The sequence below is a fragment of the Lontra canadensis genome, unplaced genomic scaffold (genome assembly GCF_010015895.1).
Source record: "Lontra canadensis isolate GAN:19392208 unplaced genomic scaffold, GSC_riverotter_1.0 scaffold31, whole genome shotgun sequence".
NCBI lineage: Eukaryota > Metazoa > Chordata > Mammalia > Carnivora > Mustelidae > Lontra > Lontra canadensis.
Genome location: NW_022631025.1, coordinates 12,747,819 through 12,768,235, shown reverse-complemented (window position 1 = coordinate 12,768,235; position 20,417 = coordinate 12,747,819). Strand labels below are relative to the sequence as shown.

The 20,417-nt window shown below is 39.4% G+C and overlaps 1 protein-coding gene across 1 annotated transcript in view; it reads right to left on the bottom strand.

Moving 5' to 3' along the window:
- TMC1 (transmembrane channel like 1) overlaps positions 1–20,417 on the bottom strand; it is a 373,785-nt gene that overhangs the window by 324,626 nt on the left and 28,742 nt on the right. Inside the window, exon 3 of the mRNA XM_032866628.1 lies at positions 17,262–17,380. The gene's annotated coding sequence lies outside the window, so the exon portion shown is untranslated. The remainder of the gene's footprint in view (positions 1–17,261; positions 17,381–20,417) is intronic.

The following is a 20,417-nucleotide window of genomic DNA, read 5'->3' as shown; positions in this document are numbered from 1 at the left end:
CACTCACCCAATCCACACCAGGAGCCCCTTTATCTCTTTCAAGGTCCTCCCTCCTGATATCTCCAATCAACTCATGTCCTCTTTTTTTCTCTACGTGGTAGCCCTCCATCTTCACAGAACTAGTTTTTTACTATCGTGTGTTCCTCTCCTATTGTTGTTAAGTTGTGAAGAGATCAATGATTTGTCTTAATGGTTTAACACCAAGGCCTGGCCAAGGCCATGCAAGAAGCCGGTGTGCTGAGTGAATGAGGCCGAATGATAAAGCATGAAAAATGCAAGAGGTGTGGCAGCTGTTCCAGGCAAACAAACCCTAACCCAGAGCTAGACTTGCATGTGTATGGCCAAGTCCTTCTGGACGAAGAAGACAATTAGCTACTCACACAAAGGAACGCAAAGGTCTGTCACATTTAGAGAATAAAATCCTGCATTTCTGCTGCAAGTAGGAAGAGAGGGTTGGGGTGGAGCAGGAGACGATTCCCAGATCCCTCAGATCTTCAAATATTTAAGGAGTTGTCCATCAGAAGAAAGAACACTCTTACTTGCTGCAGCTCCAGAACACAGAACTAGGACAAGTAGGTGAAGGTAGGAAGAGAAATTATTTATGCTCAAAATATGGAATAGCTGGGTAACAATTAGAGCTATCTAAAAATGGACAAGGATGCCTCCTGTGGCACCAAGTTCCAGGTCACTGGTAGCGTCTGAGGAGAAGCAAAGGAACAATGTGTCAGGAGGACATTCAGGGGATTCTTTCTGGAGATGGGGGCTGAAAGGGGATGAGTCTAGGAGTTTCCTTCTATGATCCTGATTCCCGCCCTCTCACCTTCTCCCAGCTTCAGTGAGGCCTACTGGGAAGTGGTAGTGGTGAGGTGGTTAAGAAGAAGGGCCAAGGCAAGAAAACCTGGGTTCGAATCCCTCCTCTACCACTTACTAGCTAAGTGATCTTGAGGGAACCACTTCACTTTTCTGAGTCTCCACTTCCTCAGCAGTAAAGTGGAGTTTTCTGCTACTACTGGTTAGGAGGGACCAAGGAGGTATTATATGCGAAGTGCTTCAAACAGTGCCTGGCAAAGACTAGATGCTCCTCAAATATTAACTTTGAGGGTGATTATTATGACTCAAAGTAGCAGAAAGCTAGAAGAGCCAGAGCCCTAGCAGAAAGAACGCCATGATGATTTCACTACCATCTCCGGTCCCAGCAGAGTGAACACAGAGTGAAGGTGGTATAGACAGGGTCCATGGTTACAGCCCCATTAGCATGCCGGGCTGTATGGTCAATGTCATGAACAATCATGGGATTTAGATAACTTTCTGTTTTTTTATAACACTTGTTGATTCACAGCCAACACTGGGATGAACTTGAACTCTACCCCCCTCATTATGGTCTCTACTGTCAACTTGACCCCACATCCCTGAAAGTATAGCCAGCTGCCCATCTCATCCTTTGTCTGTACATAGACAAAGACAAAACAGTGTATTCACTGGGGCAGATCAAGAAGAGACATTTCCAAGAGCTACTGGCAAATGACAAGGAATAAAGGAAATTATATTCAGTGGATTCTTTTTGGGCCACTTGTTGGTGAGCACACTTGACACTTCTCTGTGAGTCCTTTTGCCCCACATTTATTATTTCAACCCACTGAAATATCTGGAGCAACTTTTCCTTCTGTTTTCTCAGGCCCAAACCCCTTGGCTTTGAATGACTCATTTTCTACATCTTCAGCCCAGAGCCCTAGCCTGACTTCTCCCATCATATCAGTTATGCACTCCACTACAGTGCTGCATCAACTTGTTCAACAGTGTTTAGGTCTGAGCTCCTCAGGGAAAGGACCTTGTCATTTCTACTTTCACTTTGCAAGGTGTCGCGTGTATTCCCAGCACTGTATAAACAGTAAGAGCGGGTTAAAGGTGGATTTTCTATGTGTTCAAGCTGCTGAATGAAAACTGGTAACTTCTGATTCTGATTTTAATGTTCTCACCCGCTAACACTCACTTTATTGTCATATTTGTGGAGAAAGGAAATAATTCATTTTAATTTTTTTAAATATTTTATTTATTTATTTGAGAGAGACAAAGAGAGAGAGAGAGAGAGCATAAGTGAGCGGGAAGGAAGAGGAGAAGCAGACTCCACACTGAGCAGGGAGCCCAGTGTGGGGCTCTACCCCGGGACCCTGGGACCATGACACAAGCCGAAGACAGATGCTTAACCAACTGAGCCACCTAGCGCCCCTCTCATTTTAAACCTAATCTAGTGACCTTTTGAGATGAAAGAGGGCTGCCCTTGAGAGTTTAAATTTAAACGCCAGATCACCATGTAAAAAATTCAAAAGCTTATTTCTCTCTCTAGCAATAACTGATTTTGACTACACAGTGGTTTTTTTTTTTTCCTTCACCTCCATGTAGTACAGATCTGATCAAGTTTGTTGAATGAGTAAACAAATAAGAGTCAATGAGTACTCGCGGCAAGACTAGGAGATAAGCTGATTCGGAACGCTTTTTCCTTTTTACCACCAAGGTAAACACTTACCATTGGTAAATGGCATGGTCATGATCTGAATCCAGATTTCCCAACTCCAAGTCTTGCCAAATTTATCTGATAGTCATTCCTCCAAATCAGTGTTTCCTAAACTTCAGTGATTTGCATACCACCTTCAAGATTTTGCCATCTCTACGTATTGCCTGTACAATGTACTTTACATTTTCCTTTAATTTACTTCATTTTGATGCATATGATACTAGATAACAATGTTTTTGTTATCTTATCAGCATACAGATGCTGACCCAGAGCCCCTGCCTAGTTCAGAATTTGACCATCTCCCCCTGTGGCACCAGACTTAACTTCCTAAACCCATTTATACTCTCAGACTTGAAAGCAACTAACAGTCTAGGGTCACATCACCCTGAACACGTCCAATCTTGTCTAAAAACAACTAACATAAGAAAGAAGTCTCTTTCATGCTTCTGTCACTTTCAAGGCTCTCTATAAAGCATCTCCCTTGCTGGCCCTTGGAAAGGCCAAACAAGCCTTGACATCAGTCTCCCCTCATTAAACTGAGACAAGGAAAAGTACAGTATTGGTAGTTGTGGCTGCTGGGACTACCTGAGAACCAGCAGTGGGAAGTTCTTCCCTCTACTAGGAGAGCTGAAAGTGGGCACTGGAATGACTTACACTTCTCACAGACTCTCCACATTCTCCCTCTCTCCAACCCATCTTTCTTTCCATTCCCACTGCACCCTCTCTAATTAAGGCCTTTACCCACCCATGCCTGGGTCCTTGTTAGAGCATCTTAACTGGTGAACTGAGTCCCAGTCTCCTGCCTCTCCCACCTTGTCCACACATCCCCAGTTTTCTGCAAGCTCCTTTGAGGTCACTCCCCTGCTCACTGCCTTTCAATGACCATTTCTCCCCACCCTACCCCATCTACCACCTAGTATTGTCTAAAAGAACATAATTAAAACCCTGGTAAGTTGAAGAGAAGCCCCCACACTCTTCCTGCTCATAATTGGAGTGTATCACACATCTGGGATCTCTTCCCCATCCTGCCTAATGTAGAGGCTCTACTTTAGCAATGATTCCAAGAAAGTAAGACTGTACTTAATGCACTCAAAATGGATGGTGAAATGCCTCCTATGTGTCAAGACAGACATTCAGCTGGTTGGTCCCAAAATGCCATATTTAGTGTTAAAACATTGAAATATGTGTCTACTGGTTGGTAAATAGCCACTACTCCTAATCTCCCAGGTCTCTTTCCATAGTGGATCATGTCCCCTCATGTCTTACATTCCTGCAACTAAAGTACAGCAGAGGGCCCTCAGTACCTTGCCCAAACTATGCCCAGCATCTCTTCCAATAGGTCTGTACCTGTGCCCCATGGGTTAAGTATTCTGAATATCACTATTATGGGCTGGATTTTTTCCCCAAAATTCATATGTTGAAGCCCTAACTCCCAGTATCTCAGAATGTGACTATTTGGGGAAATATTAAATTATTTAATTATTATTAAATTATAATTTAAAAGGTAATTAAAGCAAAATGAGGTCATGTAAGTAGGTCCTACTCCAGTATGACTGGTGTCATTATTTAAAAAAAAAAAAAAAAAGGAGAGTAAGCCACACACATACACACACACACACACACACACACGCTCACACATACAGGAAAGACCATATGAAGATATAGGGAAAAGATGGTTATCTATAAGCCAAGGGCAGAGGTCTCAGAAAAGTGTAATCCTGCTAACACCTTGATCTCAGTCATCTAGCCTCTAGGACCATGATAAAATAAATCTATTTTATTTAAGTCATCCAGTCTGTGATACTTGTTTATGGCAGCCCAATTGACAAATGAATGTAATCACCCTTGATCACTATCACAATTGATGAGGTAAGAACTGAAACTTGGAAGCTGGATCCGGGTGGAGAGGACACCACTGATTTCCCAGGATGATTTATTATGCGTATTCTAATGCAATATTCTCCATACAGAATTCTTACTACAGAATTTTTAAGAAGAACAAGTCTTTGAAGCCATAGCTGACTACAATATTGGTTTTATAATCAGGGAATTATTTAATGATCCCATTTATCTACTTCCCACAACAGAAGTAACTGTTATGGATCTCCTCAATTTTATTAGGCAATTTTATTAGACAGGATTTTTTTCTGTTTTCTTTTGTCCATATTCCTCTGATAACAGTTTATGAACCATCACTATATTGGTAACCTTCTAAAAAATTTTTTTTAATATAGTCTCCTTGTTGGGGCAGTTTCATAAGAGGATATAGGCAGGAATCACTTTTTGATAATGCTTACAGATGTCATTTGTCTCAATTATCATTTTATTAGACTTTTCAAACAAATCAATTCTTCTCAGAAACAAAAAGGAAGATACTGAAGCAGGAACCTTGGCATCAAATGAACTTAAATCCAAGGGCTGCCTTTGCCCTTGGTCATCTGTTTGAGCCCCCATGTATTAGCTAACCTCTCTATGTCTTAGCTTTATCACCCATAAAAACATCTTTGGTGTTCATTCAATACCTATGTACTGAGTAAATCATATGTTCCAAGCCTGTGTGTGGGTGAACAAGTCTTATGCCTTTCAAGGGAATAAAAATCAAACAAATAATTATACAAAAGAGGATTTAATTGAAATGGACTCAAATGCTATGAAGAAAAAATTAGTGAACAATTATCAAGTGTAGATGAGATGGTAATGATCTAGTTGGATGGAGAATGATCAGAAGGACAGAGGCCTTTCTCTAAAGGAAGTGACTTTTAAGATGAAATTTGAAGACGGGAGAAATTGTCGAGGCAGGAGAGGTGGGAAAGGAAAGAAAGTTTGATAGCACAAGCCAAGACCTTTGCATAGAAAGAAATGCAGTGTATATACATGAAATACTAAGAAGAACAACAGTTGAGAAAGGCATTTCGGAGAACACTGAAGACATAGGTGGGACTTATGTGAAGGCTTGCTAAGGAATTTAGAGTTCATTCTAAGGTCAATGGGAAGCCACTCATAGGTTTTAATCAGGAGCAAGACAAGAAGAAATTTAAATCTAGGAATCTTATATGCCCCATGGCAACATATGTACAGTGTTTTGCTATTAATTTTATAACAACTTCCAAGTTGTTTATTAGAATTCTCATTCATGCTGAAGAGTGACTTAGTCAAGGAGTCCATAGATGTACTTTCTTCTGATTTGAAAAAAGGAAAGTGAAAGAACGCAAGGAAGAAAGGAAGGAAGAAAGGAGAAAGAAAGAAAGAAAGAAAGGGGGTGAAAAGCTGCTCTAGGCTGTCAGAGCCAATATTTTTGTTCCTCATTTTATAGATAAAAGAAATTAACAGGTCACAGAGATTAACGAACTTACCTTAGACCACAAAACTAGGATGTGGCAGCTCTAGGTCTCCAACACAGGGAAAGAGGTGAAAGGCTCTAGAAGAGCGGGGGGAGAGGAAGGGCAAAAAACCATTCTCCTAAGTTTATTGAATACCTACTCTGTGCTAAATGCTTTAACTATGTTATTTAATACTTAAAACCATCCAGAAAAGTGGAGTATAAGTAGACAAGAAAACTGAGAGGGGAGAGATTAAATTGTATGTCCATGCCAGGATTTGAACACAAGTCTTCTCAATCCTGTTTCAGAGAATTTGTCCTTATAAGGCATGCTCCTTCCAGGGTGGGGCAAAGGTCACTGTGGTAACTAACCACAGTTTCTTCATCGTGGACAGCAGGAGGAGGGGAAGTAAATAATAAAAGCATACCTTAAACCAGTGAATAAAAGCCATTTTCTTAAGGCTCCCCTGGGAAAAAGCAAGATATATTATAGAAGGAAAGCAAGGCTTCTGTCTCTTTCCTTCATGATTTCTAATCCCAGCCTATCTGATTTCAGAATCTTCTTTTCCAACTCAGACTAAAAAAGACTGATCGATAGATAAAAAGATGACAGACAGACAGATAAATTTTAGAATCCTGCTGAGAACCCCATCTTACCTGTTTTAAAATCCTATTTACTTTTTACTATACTAGATACTAAGCCTACAATTAAGTGTAGGGTGTAGTTACAGTCCCTGTAACTGTGTAAAATGGTTTAAATCACAGCTTGAGGGGCGGCGCCTGGGTGGCTCAGTGGGTTAAAGCCTCTGCCTTCGGCTCAGGTCATGGTCCCAGGGTCCTGGGATCCAGCCCTGCGTCGGGCTCTCTGCTCAGCAGGGAGCCTGCTTCCTCCTCTCTCTCTGCCCGCCTCTCTGCCTAGTTGTGATTTCTCTCTGTCAAATAAATAAAATATAAAAAAAAAAAAAATCACAGCTTGAGGACTCTGACTGCCTGTGTTCAGATGCCACCATACCCTGTGGCACTTTGGACACTGTGGACACTGTGCCCCCTTTCAGAATCCCTATTTCACAGAGTGATTAGAAGAATTAAATGAAATAATGTAACCTTAGCATAAAGTAAGGATGGTTATTACAATGTTACCAAATAACTGGGTTGTATACAATTATTTCCTTTCTGTTTTTAGAAACTATGGCAAAGGTAGGACTTCTCAAAAATTAATTATATCAGGATCACAGCAGTCAATATATTGCTCTGAAATCTGCAGGTGGAAATTAGTTGCAAATAAACTCTTGATCTTATCTTTGTAAGTTATTTGATAATACTGAAACAAAAGTCCCAAAGAGATTCCCTTAATGACATTTAAAATACATGTCCTGAACAACAGAACAAAATCATGGGAGTCTTTAGTGCTTTTGACAAGACATTTGCTTGCAAAATTCTGGTTTTGTTTTGTTTTTTAAGATTTTATGTATTATTTGATAGAAAGTGAAAGAGATAGAGATCAGGAGCAGTGGGGTAGGGTAGAGGGAGAAGCAGACTCCCCACTGAGCAGGGAGGCTGATGTGGGACTTGATCCCAGGACCCTGCAACCATGACCTGAGCCAAAGGCATACACTTAACGGACTGAACCACCCAGGTGCCCTGCTTGCAAAATTCCTAAAGCATCTTTACCTCTAGTTCTAGTAACTATGGCCTGATTTTTTTTTTTTTAAAAGATTGTATTTATTTGACAGAGACAGTGAACAAGCAGGGGGAGCTGCAGAAGGAGAGGGAGAAGAAGACTCCCTCCTGAGCAGGGAACCCAATATGGGGCTCAATCCCAGGACCTCAGGATCATGACCTGAGCCAAAGGCAGACATTTAACTGACTGAGTCACCCAGGCGCCCCAACAATGGCCTGAATTTTGATGTACTTGAATTTGTTGAAATATTAAGTACTCAACCCTGCCTATCTGATCCTTAGTATCAACATTAGTTTTCTATGGCTGCTATATCAAATTACTACAAATTTAGTGGCTTAAAACAACACAAATCTAGTATTGTATAGTTCTCTAGGTCAGAAGTCAGAAATGGGTCTTCCAGGGTGAAAATGAAGGGGCTAGTGGGCTGAGTTCCTTTCTGGAGGATCTGGGGAAAATCTGCTTCCTTGACTTTTCCAGCTTCCAGAAATGCCTGATTTTTTTTTAAGCTCATGGTCCCCTTCCTTTGTCTTCAAAGGCAGCAACAACGGGTCAAGTTCTTCTCACATCCCATCTTTGTCAGTTCAGGTGCTACAGTGAAATACTACACTGAGTGTCTTAACAATATATGTGTACTTGTTCACAGTTCTGGAGATTGGAAATTCCAGATCAGAGTACCAGCAGGGATGGGTGAGGGCTCTTTTCCTGGCTTGGAGATAACCACCTTCTCAATGTGTCCATACATGATGGAAAGAGAGAGACCAAGCTCCCTGGTGTCTCTTTTCATAAGGACACTAATTCCATCACGAGGGCCCTACCCTCTTGACCTCTAACCCTACTTACCTCCCAAAGGCCCCATCTCCAAATGCCACCACACTGGGTGGGGTAGAGTTCCAACATATAAATTTGGTGGCACTCGCTTCCGTCCACAGTATACCCTATCACTCTGATGTCCTCTTCTGCTTCTCTCTCCCACATTTAAGGGCTTGTGATTACAGCGGACTCACTGAGACAATCTAGAATGTATTATTCTACGGTCAGCTGACGAACAACCTTAATTTCATCTGTGACCTCAACTCTCTCTTGCCCTGGATGGTAACATATTCACAGGTTGCAGGATTAGAATGTGGACATCTTTAGGGATCATTACTCTGTCCACCACACTACCATATCAACCATAAATTTATAGAATCTGGACAAGCAAATAAACCCAAACTGGAAAAGAACCTAAGGAGTCAAGATTCAGTATCACAAGAGTGCTGTACACTCTCAGGATTTTAAAGTCAAGCTGCCTTTAAATTTAAAACTGAAATTGGCATAATTAATCAAAGAGAAAGGTGTTACATGTATCATATGTACACTTATACTTATTTATATATATTTGCATAACACATCTATTTGCATTTATTTCATTTACATTTACACAACATTTACATAGTTGTAATGGTTAATTTTACATGTCAGTTTGGCTGTTACAGTACCAAGTTCTTTGGTCAAACACCAGTATAGATGTTGAGGTGAAGGTATTTTTTTAGATGCTTGTTTAAATCAATAGACTCTGAGTAAAGCAAATTATCTCCCTAATGTAGGTAAGACTCATCCAAACAACTGAAGGCCTTAAAAGCAAGGATTGAGTTTCCCCCAAGAAAAAGAGAATTCTGTCTCCAGACTCCCTTCAGATTAAAGATTCTAACACCAAATTCTACTGGACTTCTAGCCTTGCCAGCCCCCACAAACTCGTAAGTCAATTCCTTAAAATAAAGAGATAGATCATGAATAGATAATAGATACCTACATACCTACATACATACATAGATGCATACATAGATACATAGATACATTGATCAGTTTACTAGTTGTTTCTCTAAAAAAAAGGATCCATGTTAAATTTGAGAGGAACTTGATATTGTGTTAAAAATGAGTGAAGGAAACTCAAGGAAAGAGGATATATGTGAATATAAGATCATTTCTCTTTCTTTTATTTTAAAAAAATTTTTTAAAGATTATATTTATTTATTTGTCAGAGAGAGAGAAAGAGCCAGTGAGCACAAGCAGGGGGAGCAGCAGGCAGAGGGAGATCAGGATCCCCGCTGTGCAGGGAGCCCAATGTAGGACTCGATCCCAGGACCCTGGGATCATGACCTGAGCCAAAGGTAGTGGCTTAATTGACTGAGCCACCCAAGCATCCCTCTCTTTCTTTTATAATCAGAGTTACACCAATAACAATAATTGAACTATTCACTTCCTAGTGAAATCCTTGGTTTCACTCAGGAGCCTGGTACAAATGAGTGTTTTGGCTATAGAAGAAAAAGAAAGTAATAAAAATAAAATCTCAAACCTAAAACACGTAGAAGAATTCAATAATTTCCTACATTAGAGTACAGATTAAACCCCTTTGATATTCCACAGAAGTTCAAGAGAGTACAAATGTTAAAATCATGCCTCAGGCTATTTGAAGAACCATTAGTGTCCCTAGCCTGTAAGACCAGGGGGGCAGACAAGGCCAGAAGAGTCACAAGTGAACCATTAGGCTCTATCTAAGGCAGTTCTAAGCAATCCTGCCATTAGAAACGCTGGTGTGTTGATGTACTCTCAACATTTTGTACTGCATAAGATTGGCCTCCTCAATTAGAGAGGGTTAAAGAGAAAAGAAAACATGCTGCCACCATTATTTTCAAATTGTTGACAAAATAGGCATACTGCCAAGTGACTTGTCTTTGCCTAGTTACCTGTCATTTTAGTACATTGCCCTAACATTCCATAAGGCTAGTAACCCAAAAGTATTCTTGCTGCTAGATGAGCAATACTCTCCTCCACACCCAAGAAATAGTTTTGGCCCTTGCTCTATACTGAATGTTCCTGTGTCCCAAGCTTCATATGATGAAGTCCTAACTTCCAGTGTGAAGGTGTTAGAAGGTGGGGCTTTGGGGAGCTGATCAGGTCCTGAGAGTGGAGCACTCATGAGTGGGATTAGTGCCCTTATAAAAGAGCTTCCAGAACGTTCCCACTGCCCTTCTGCCTTGAGAGGACAAAGAGACAAGACAGCCATCTACAAACCAGAAAGCCCACCCTCGCCAAACATTGAAACTGCCCGTGCAGCTTCAAACCGGTTCTTCTGAACATCCCAGCCTCCAGAACTGTGCAAAATCAATGTCTGTTGTTATAAGCCACCCGGTTTATGATATTCTCTTGCAGCAGCCCAACCTAAGACAAACCTAAACTAGGAGTAGCAAAATTTTTGGTAAAGGGCCAAATAGTAATTATTTTAGGCTTTATGGACCACTCACCTTTATAGGTAGCACAAAAGTAACCATGATACATTACAAAATGTTACGGTACAATTTTCTTTCAATGAAATTCAAATCTTAGGTGATTTTTCACCTGTCATAAAGCATCATTCTCCTTTGGTTGTCTTAAACCATTTTAAAATGCTTTTAAAGTCATTCTCATCTCATAGGCTCTACTAATGCGGGCAACAGACTAGGTTTGGCCCAGAGAACACAGCTTGCTCATGCTTTCCATAAACCACAGATCCTGAGAATGATAAAACCAGTGAGTTATGTTTAGTGGAAAACATTCACCCCATGCATAAGTATAGAAAACACAATTGTATGGTAATTCATATGGATTATTCTAATTATAGATATAAGCGGCTCTACCAGTTCAGATATTTGCCAATATTTAAGTTACAAACCACAAGTGGCTTCATTCGTTCATACATTCATTTCTTCAGCAACAAATGAGTGCATATTATGTCCCAGACACTGGATGAGGTACAGGGTTGAAGAGGAAATGTTCTCAAAAAATTCTTTTTAAATGACTTCATACACACTGCTTTAATCTGCTTAAGATGTCAGATTTTTTTTTAAGTTAAAAATTCTCAATTTGTAGGAATGGTTGGCTTTTGTTTTTACTCATCCAACCCATGACCTTCAATGATTATCAAGAAGAGATGGTGTCAGCCCAAGTCAAAGGTATTTTTGATTTAAGTAAAACAAAGAGCTTTTAACATGAATGACAGTGAACCTTCAAATGAAATGAAATGAGAAGCTAGGACATGTTTTATTGTGTGCATCAGGGATGGTTTAATTAGAAATAACTAAAATCATTTCAGCTAGGGAAAGGATACTGTAGATTACCTTCTGATCTCTAATAGCATGAAATGAATTTTTAGATCCAGTGATTAAGGGTAAGTTTCCACCCTTCAGGAAAATAATGGTTATAATGCATTAATCTTTTGCAAATCAGGAATTGTGGCATTGCAGTGACAAGCTGATTATCAAATTGTATTTATAGGCTGCCTCCTAATTACCTGTTTAAAAAAATGAGTCTGTTCTCTGTATCTGAGGGTGTTTGAATACGTTTGTAAGATTAGGTATGGCTTGACATTCATCACAGTGTTGTCCATAATAGTAGGAAATTAAAGATAGCTTAAATGTCCATCATGAAAGGAATAAATAATGTATTATAATATAGCAATACAATGGAATATGGCCATTACAAACGATTATTCTAGATCAACAGTCATTATTGAACAAAGATATCTACAATATATTTAAGATTATTTTTAGAGCAGGTTACAAAGAGCATTTATAGTTTGGTCTCATTTAGGGAAGGTCAAACACAGTAGGATCTAAATAAAATTCTAAAAAGTATTATTTCTGGAGGATCACGATTTGGGTCATTTGGTTTTTCCTGGATTCTTTTCATTTTCTCCATTGTTTGAATTTTTTTACGATGGGCATATATTAAGGATTTGTTTAATTCTTAACAAGCAGATAAAGCTTTTTTGGTTAATAGATAAAATTTAAAATCAGCATCATTTTTATGATTAATAAATCACATGATTTATGATAAATAATCAGTTCAGTGGCAAAAATAGGAACAAATACATGGAAGTGTCAGGGATGGCAAGCTTTTGCTCACCTGGTATCGATTTGTTACAGCTATTGAAATTTACCCTTAATGTGAAATTTCTGAGAAAGCTAATCCATTCCCACTATCCTGCTTCAAGCCACACTGTTCCACTTGAAAACTTAGAAGAATGTTATGAGCCCACGCTTTCCTCTCCATGCCTATTGCATTCTAGAAGCTCAGTATCTAAGTGCTGGAAAGTTTAGAGATCAAGTCCAGATCACTCATCCTACAGATGAAGGAACTGAGTCATGGAGGTGACATGACCTCCAAAAAGATCCAAAGCTAAAGACTATCAACATAACCTCTCTTGCTCTTTTGTTGATTACAGAAAATTGTATATGACAAATGTGTGCAGCTTTATAGGTCAATCATGCCTCAGTAGAGTAGTCTTTATTTATTAATTTATTTTTAAGATTTATTTATTTATTTTAGAGACAGTGAGAGAGAGAGCATGTAGGGAAGGGACAGAGGAAGAGAGAGAGAGAGTCTCAACCAGACTCCATGATGAGTGTGGAGCCCAACTCTGGGCTCAATCTCATGACCCTGATATCGCCACCTGAGCAGAAACCAAGAGTCTGACTTAACCTACCACGCCACCCAGGCGGCCCAGTAAAGCAATCTCTAAAAAAAAAAAGGAAAGTTATCTTTATCTGGTCATCAAACTTTTGTGGTCTCCCAGAATTCCCACACAAACCCAAACTAAGCCAGAGTTGGGATTTGTTAGCGTTGTGGCCTCTGAGTGTTCCCAGAGCGCTGGGGAGGGCAAAGGCTGTAAGGACAGGTGGTATGAAGACCCAGGCACACATCTGTGAAGCTGGCCTGGCAAAAATGGAGAGGCGACATGAGGTCTCAGAGGAAGATATGGGATGAAGAAACATCTGTGTGTTATCCAGAATCCCAGGCCAAGAGAACGTCCACAGTGATTACACTGTACCTCTGAAGAGGAGTTCATTCGTGGTTTTCTATCACTAAAGCGGTAGACACAATCCTACAGCACATGGAGAGGAGAAAGTTTTAATTTAGGTTTTGGGTGAAGGAAAATATTCAGGAAAAAGACACAATAGCTCTCACTTATTGAGAACCTACTATACACTTGAACCTTGGCTCTTCAACTGACTCTGAGCTCCCTCCCCGCCAAGACGGGTCAGAACCATGACCAGACTCTGATATTGCACCCAGGAGGGGATAGAAAAGAAAATGTCAAAGGGAAGGTTATTTCTGTCAACTGGGGCTCTGCAATTTACGAAGACTCCACAAACCAGTGGATATGGTGTTTAGAACATTTTTGGTGTCCTTTTAGGGTGTCATGTTACCATGAAATCTGACCCTACTTGGCTACCTGAATTAATTAGTAGGACTGAACTGAGGGGATATACAGTAAGTGTACTATTTTCTGGAAGTAAGTGATTCATCTGTACAAAGTAAAGAACATTTTCCAGGAATATGAGTTGTGATTTAACAAATGCTTTCAGCTTGTCAGAGAAGTTGTAATCACTTATTGACACATACTAACTCCTTTCCGTGGTGTGAGCTCAGCCTATGAAGTCTATAAACCCGCTTTGTAAACCAGTTCCCATTTCTTCCCCTCTCACACCCCATCCTCTTGCCTAACTCTATTTCAGAGAGTCGACAAAAGGCACAGATAAAATAGTCACTACAAAAGGGGTGGTTCCAGCAAGTTTCCCTGCAGATTACCTCCAAATGCTTTTTGTTATGCAGGAGTTTACATTCAAACAGAGTTGTAAACCTGTTACCATTATTCCCCTTCAAGTGTTTTACTTATTCCCATTTCCCGCTTTTCTCTTATCTGTGAAGTATCTTTTCTTTTTCTTCTTTTTTTTTTTTTAAGATTTTATTTATTTATTTGTCAGAACACAGGCAGGGGAAGCAGCAGGCAGAGCAGGCAGAGAGAGAAGCAGCCTCCCCACGGAGCAAGGACCCAGATCCGGGGCTTAATCAGGATCATGACCTGAACCAAAGGCAACCCCTTAAATGACTAGCCACCCAGGCATCCCAAAATATCTAGGTTTCTAATGACACTCATTCTTACAACTGTAACATCTCCTATATCCACGTACAGGTTAGCGATCGCACATTTTCCCAAAGTACATTCCATTAGCTTAACATCTTTGATGAGCACTGTCCAATAGAAATAGAATACAAGCCCCATATGTAATTTAAAACTTCCCAGTTGCCACATTAAAAAAAATTTAAAAAGAAACAGGTAAAATAAATTTTCTTAGTATATTTTATTTAATATGATATAGCTAAAATACTATCATTTCAACACTGGATCAATATTTTAAAATTGTTAAGGGTATATTTTACAATTTAGGTTCTAAATTTTCAAAGCCCAGAATGTCTTTTACACTTACGGCCCATCTCAATTCAGACTAGTCATGTTTTGCGGGTTCAGTCATTGCACGTGGCTAGAGGCCGCCATATTGGACGGCACAGATCTAGATCTTGAATGAAGAAATTAAATCAGATCCAAATTTTATCCAAACCTTCTATTAAGATATTCTCCTTCCTCATCTCTTCCCACTTACCCACCACCACTCAATTTAGAAATATAGTTCTTTCTCAGGCCAATCTTTCCAATTAACTAGGAAGTACGCCTTAATTTTTTAAAAGATTTATTTATTTATTCGACAGAGAAAGTGTGTGTGCATGAGGGGGATGGGGGTAGAGATAGAGGGAGAGGGAGAATCTTCAGGAAGACTCCCTGCTGAGCGTGGAACCTGAGACTGGGCTTAATTTCCCAACCCTGAGATCATGACCTGAGCCAAAGTCAAGAGTCAGCTGCTTTACCGACTGAGCCACCCAGGCGCCCCTGCCTAAGATATTTCTATAGTCTCTCTCCCACATTCCATTCTCCCTTATCTGCTATCCCTTCATTTCATAAATGGGAAAACCGGTGCCCAGAGAAGTTGCCAATGCAACCAGGGTCACACAGTGCTCAGTATCTAAATTCAGTCTTCCTGATGACCAGACCCGAGCTCTTCTGATTTCCTTGGGCATACAGCCACTTCCTGGCCTCCTCTTTTCTGCTTTAGGGCTCAGCCACTCTTCCTTTTACTCTCTCCAATAAGGAACAGTTGATTTTACCTTCTGGGACATTAAATCGGGAGGCCCAAATTGAACTAATCCTCTAAGCACAATAGATGGGTTTAGGGATTGCCCACGGGTAGCTTAGACCTGGCAACTTCTCTTTTCAGGTCTTAAAGGCAATGAACCCTCCCCGGAGAGGAGGTTCTTCACTAGTTGACTTTCTAAGCATTCTGCTGCATACATTCACTTATACTCAGAAGACTGGAAGGCTAGATTCTAAAATATTATTATGGTAATCTTTCCCAGTGCCTCTAGCCATTGGTTATGGGTTATTTTGTGGTTTGGGATTTTTCTACAATAAATACAGGCATTCTTTTTGCAAAGAAATGCTATGTGCTAATAATAAAGGAATGTGCCTCGTACGTTTTATAAAGAAATAGTCTGATCATCCTGTCTTGGTTTAATTTTCCCAGATCTACAAATAAAAGACCTTTTTTTTTTTTTAAACCATTTCAGGCAATCATCTAAATATTTTCCAGAGGTAGAAACGCAGACATAATGCAGTCTGAGGCCCTCCCATATAAAAATCACTCATCAGTATAAAATGACTTAACAGTAATTCAAGCTGAGCACCTAGAGTCTTCCACTCAGATTTCTATCTGCAAAACATGACACTTGACCACTCTAGCAATGTTAAGGGTAACGATTTCTTAACTTCTCCTTAAAAAGCCAAAAGAGAGGAAAACAGAATAGGGCTACAGCCAGCTCCTAATATTATACCACCAAAGAAATTATGCATTTTTTAAAAATCATTTTGTCTTAGGTAACTTTATAAAGCATTTTCATTGACTATTTTCCATAGATAAAAAAGTAAGATTTCCACACATATCGATCTGTCCTGAATGATTTATACTTCAGCTTTTAATATACAATGTGGAGGTAGAGAAAGAACAAAACCCTGTATTTTCCTGAAACTTTCATGTTCACATTCCATGCCCCAAGAAAACAAAGCCTGTCTTTCTCTAGGCAGATAGTATTCATAATTTGTAATTTTTGGTACAGATGCACGATTTGGTGCAAATCTGGTACAAAATGCATAGCTCTTTATCTGTGTTATTGTTTCACTAAATCGAATTCCATAACATTTTAGGTTCACTAGTAGAGCTTGCAATATAAAAGAAATAAAGGAGTAAATGTTTTTGTAGTTCAAGTTGAAAAGACCAAGTGCACACTATTTTTTCCTTAAGTAGGAATACATCTGTAGTTTGGAAGATGCAAAATAGATATGTCCCCCACGCCCAAAAAAGCACCTTACTAGCGATGGTATCAATACTTGGGTATCTCAGTAAACTGGTATTTGTAGGGGTAGATTTTGCTGTTTCTGTCTCTGGGGTATGGGATACTGAAAGCTTTGCAAATAAGCCCAAGAACTAAATGTTCTTGAAAAGAACCCTTCAGGATCACCCAGTCCAATCTCTTTTTTCATTTCAGAGGAAACAGCAAACCTTTTGACTGTGGCACAAAATCCTTGCAACTGTGCCAGTATTCTCCAGCGGGTTAGCTGGTGGAACCCCTGGAAGTCAATGTTTTTTTGTAGAAACCTATTAAAATGCTGACATATTTATGCCTGCCCCAGGAGCCAGAACTTTTACTAGCAGAAAATATGATTCTATTCCATATATGTGTGTTACATTCAACTACAACTATGTCCAGAGGGGGAAAGGGTGGTTAAATTAAGCATAACACATTATTTCAGATATATTCTGTTAACATTTGTACACTACCTTCTCATTTGGTCTCCCACGTTCATTGGCAAGTAAGTGGTGTAAGATGGCAGAGGTTTAAGAAAAATTTGGAGACTGTGAACTTCCATGTAGAAATTCAAAGTTCATTGTCTTCATTTCTAAAATTAAGATGAGACAATACAAATGCCAAATTATTATGTTGCACACTAGCAATTAATATAATGTTATATATCAGCTATATCTCAATAAAAGAAAAATGAAAACACCAACATCATTTTATGTCTTCCCTGGCACATCTCCCCTCCCCTCCTCCCACCCCTACCCCACGCTCCCTATCCCCACCCCCCCAAGGAAGCCTAGTTTGGTTTTAGGTTTTGGGTGTTGTTTTTGTTGCATTTTTTTCTTTCTTTCTTTCTTTTTCTTTTCTTTCCTTTTTTTTTTTTTTTTTTTTGAGGATTCTAAGTTGGTTAGAGATAAGACATTTGAATGACTATTTTTGTATTGTTTTCAACCCACTGTGCTAAAATCATGTGGTTGCTGCATGTACCTTATGTTCCTTTAAAAGATGGTTTTAAATGAAAGTGTTTGCAGACTATAAGCCTTCTTTTAATGTTTTTGGGCAATCACCACAATCAAAATGAATTTTGAGAAGTACTCAATTAAAAAGCAATTAAATGTGGGAAGTGACGATTAAAAAGATTATTGAGCGGACATGATGACTCATCTTGATTTCAGAAGTGATGCGCTCTGTATGGAGAACTGTCATGATATCATTCTGAGTGATAAAAAAAAAGCTACAGATTTCATTTCATATGTAAAATAAAGAAAGAAAAAAAGAGAGAGAGAGAGTGATCTTGAATAAAAAGTTGTTAGCACAGTTTACTCCATCCAGGCTGTAAGGGAAGAACTTTCAGTTTTTATTTTATAGACTTCCATATTATTTAACCATTTGTTTTCAGTAATTATGTACACCCTTTTTCCTTTATAACCAGAAAAACTTAAGAATAATTTTGCTCAATTCTGTTGATCAGGCAAATTAACTGCAAGATTGGCAAACCTGGCAACTTTTCAAAAAAATTAAGTGCCATATAAAACATTGTTTGCAAATAGACAATTGTACCAAATCAGTAGAGTGACTCTCTGAAAGCTGTTGTTTGGTATTCTACCGGAGTCTCTTGCATTAGGTTCCCTATACAACTGAACCTTAATTGCTTCTCACGTGGTAGGTCCTCAATAAATATTTATGAGATTGAACACTGAGTTGTCCTTTTTTTTAATCTACAAAAATAGTAATTTTATTTGTTCAACCTAATTGTAGCTGCTCAGTGAATCAATGACAATGGTGAAATGAATGAGTGAGCATGTCAGCTTTGAATAGTGAGGACTATGAACCTGAAAGGCAGCACCTAAAATATCAAAGGTCTCAACTAAAAGAAGGTACAAGTTTGAGAACAAGCCAGGGGCCTCTTAAAACTCAATTTAGTGGGGCACCTGGGTGGCTCAGTAGTTAAGCATCTGCCTTCAGCTCAGGTCATGATCCCAGGGTCCTGGGATTGAGGCCCACATGAGGCTCCCTGTTCTGTGGGAAGCCTGCTTCTCCCTCTGCCTGCCTCTCCCCCTGCTTGTGTTCTCTCTCTCATTGTGTCTCTCTCCGTCAAATAAATAAATAAACACTTAAAAAAAAAAAACTCAATTTAGTGGGTCAATTCCCCCCTAAACTCCCTAGTTTTCAAATGTATAAAGGAATAGGTTTTCAAAGTCTCCATTAACTAAAGGATTCTAAATCTAGACCAAATAAATGGTCAGAACAAAAAGAGTGTTGGTTAGGTATATTTTCTTCCTTTTCTCCTGAGGAACAAATAAGAGGATCTAAACTAAATGTGTCATATTAGAAATTTTTACTTAAAATGTGAACCAGAGGGGCAGCAGGTGGCTCAGTCGGTTAAACGTGTGCCTTCGGCTCAGCTCATGATCTCAGGGTCCTGGGATTGAGCCTGATGTTGGGCTCCCTGCTCAGCAGGGAGTCTGCTTCTCCCTCTCCCTCTGCCCCTCCACTCCCACTCACATACGCTCTCTCTCTTTCTCAAATAAATAAATAAAATCTCTCAAAAAAAAAAAAAGGTGAACCAGAAAATAAGTTCTTAAAAAACAGATACATTTTTGGGACACCTGGGTGGCTCAGTTGGTTAAGCATCTGCCTTTGGCTCAGGCTCTGATCCCAGGGTCCTGGGATAGAGTCCCACATCAGGCTCCTTGCTTAGTACGGAGCCTGCTACCCCCTCTCCCTCTGTGCCTACCCCTTCTCATTCTCTCTCTCCCACTCTCTCTCTTTCTCTCTCAAATAAATAAATAATCTTAAAAAAGAAGAAGAAGAAGAAGAAGAAGAAGAAGAAGAAGAAGAAGAAGAAGAAGAAGAAGAAGAAGAACAGATACATTCTCAAGCCAAGTTGTGAATTCTCTTCCTGCCCTACTTCAAAAATAAGAAAGCAGTGATTTTGTGTGGCATAACTTGGGTCTGGTTCTGCTTGGAAGCGGATGGAAAAGAGCACATTTACTCTGAGGTTGTGGCTGCGTTATGTGATAAGAAGGTACAAGTGCATCCAGGCTGATTTTTCTCTCTGACATCCAGCATTTTGCAGTCAGAGAGTGAGTGCAATTTTCACAAGCTTGAACCAGCCTACATGTAACTATTTTCCTTATTATTAAGCATAATTAAAATTGGAAAAAACAGTGGCAATGTGACCTCTCAGAGGCATGATACAATTGGGCAGGGGTAAAAGGTAAAGAGGTTTCTTTGGGAAAATAAAAAATACTGGAGTTTCTACCATTTCTATTATCTAAATATAGTTCAGGAAGAAAAAGTATGAAGTGAACATGTAAGATATTCTAGTCCTGGTTTATTGACATAACACTAGGTTGACCTCTACAATAATACTTATTAGAAATGTCATAATAATAATCACAGACATAATAACTGTTTGCAATTATAATGACTGGTTGGACCAATGCATCCTCCCAGCAAACAAAGCTTTTAGAACAGCATGATCCTCCCCACAAGCTGATTCACATGAATCTGTACATGTTCAATTGTTCAAATGGTTTAGGAACTTGTTTTTTTTTTAAAAAGCAATTTCAGGATCTAAAATTGTTTCCCTCCTTTAAAAACAAAAAATGTGTTTGGCCAAATCAGCTAGA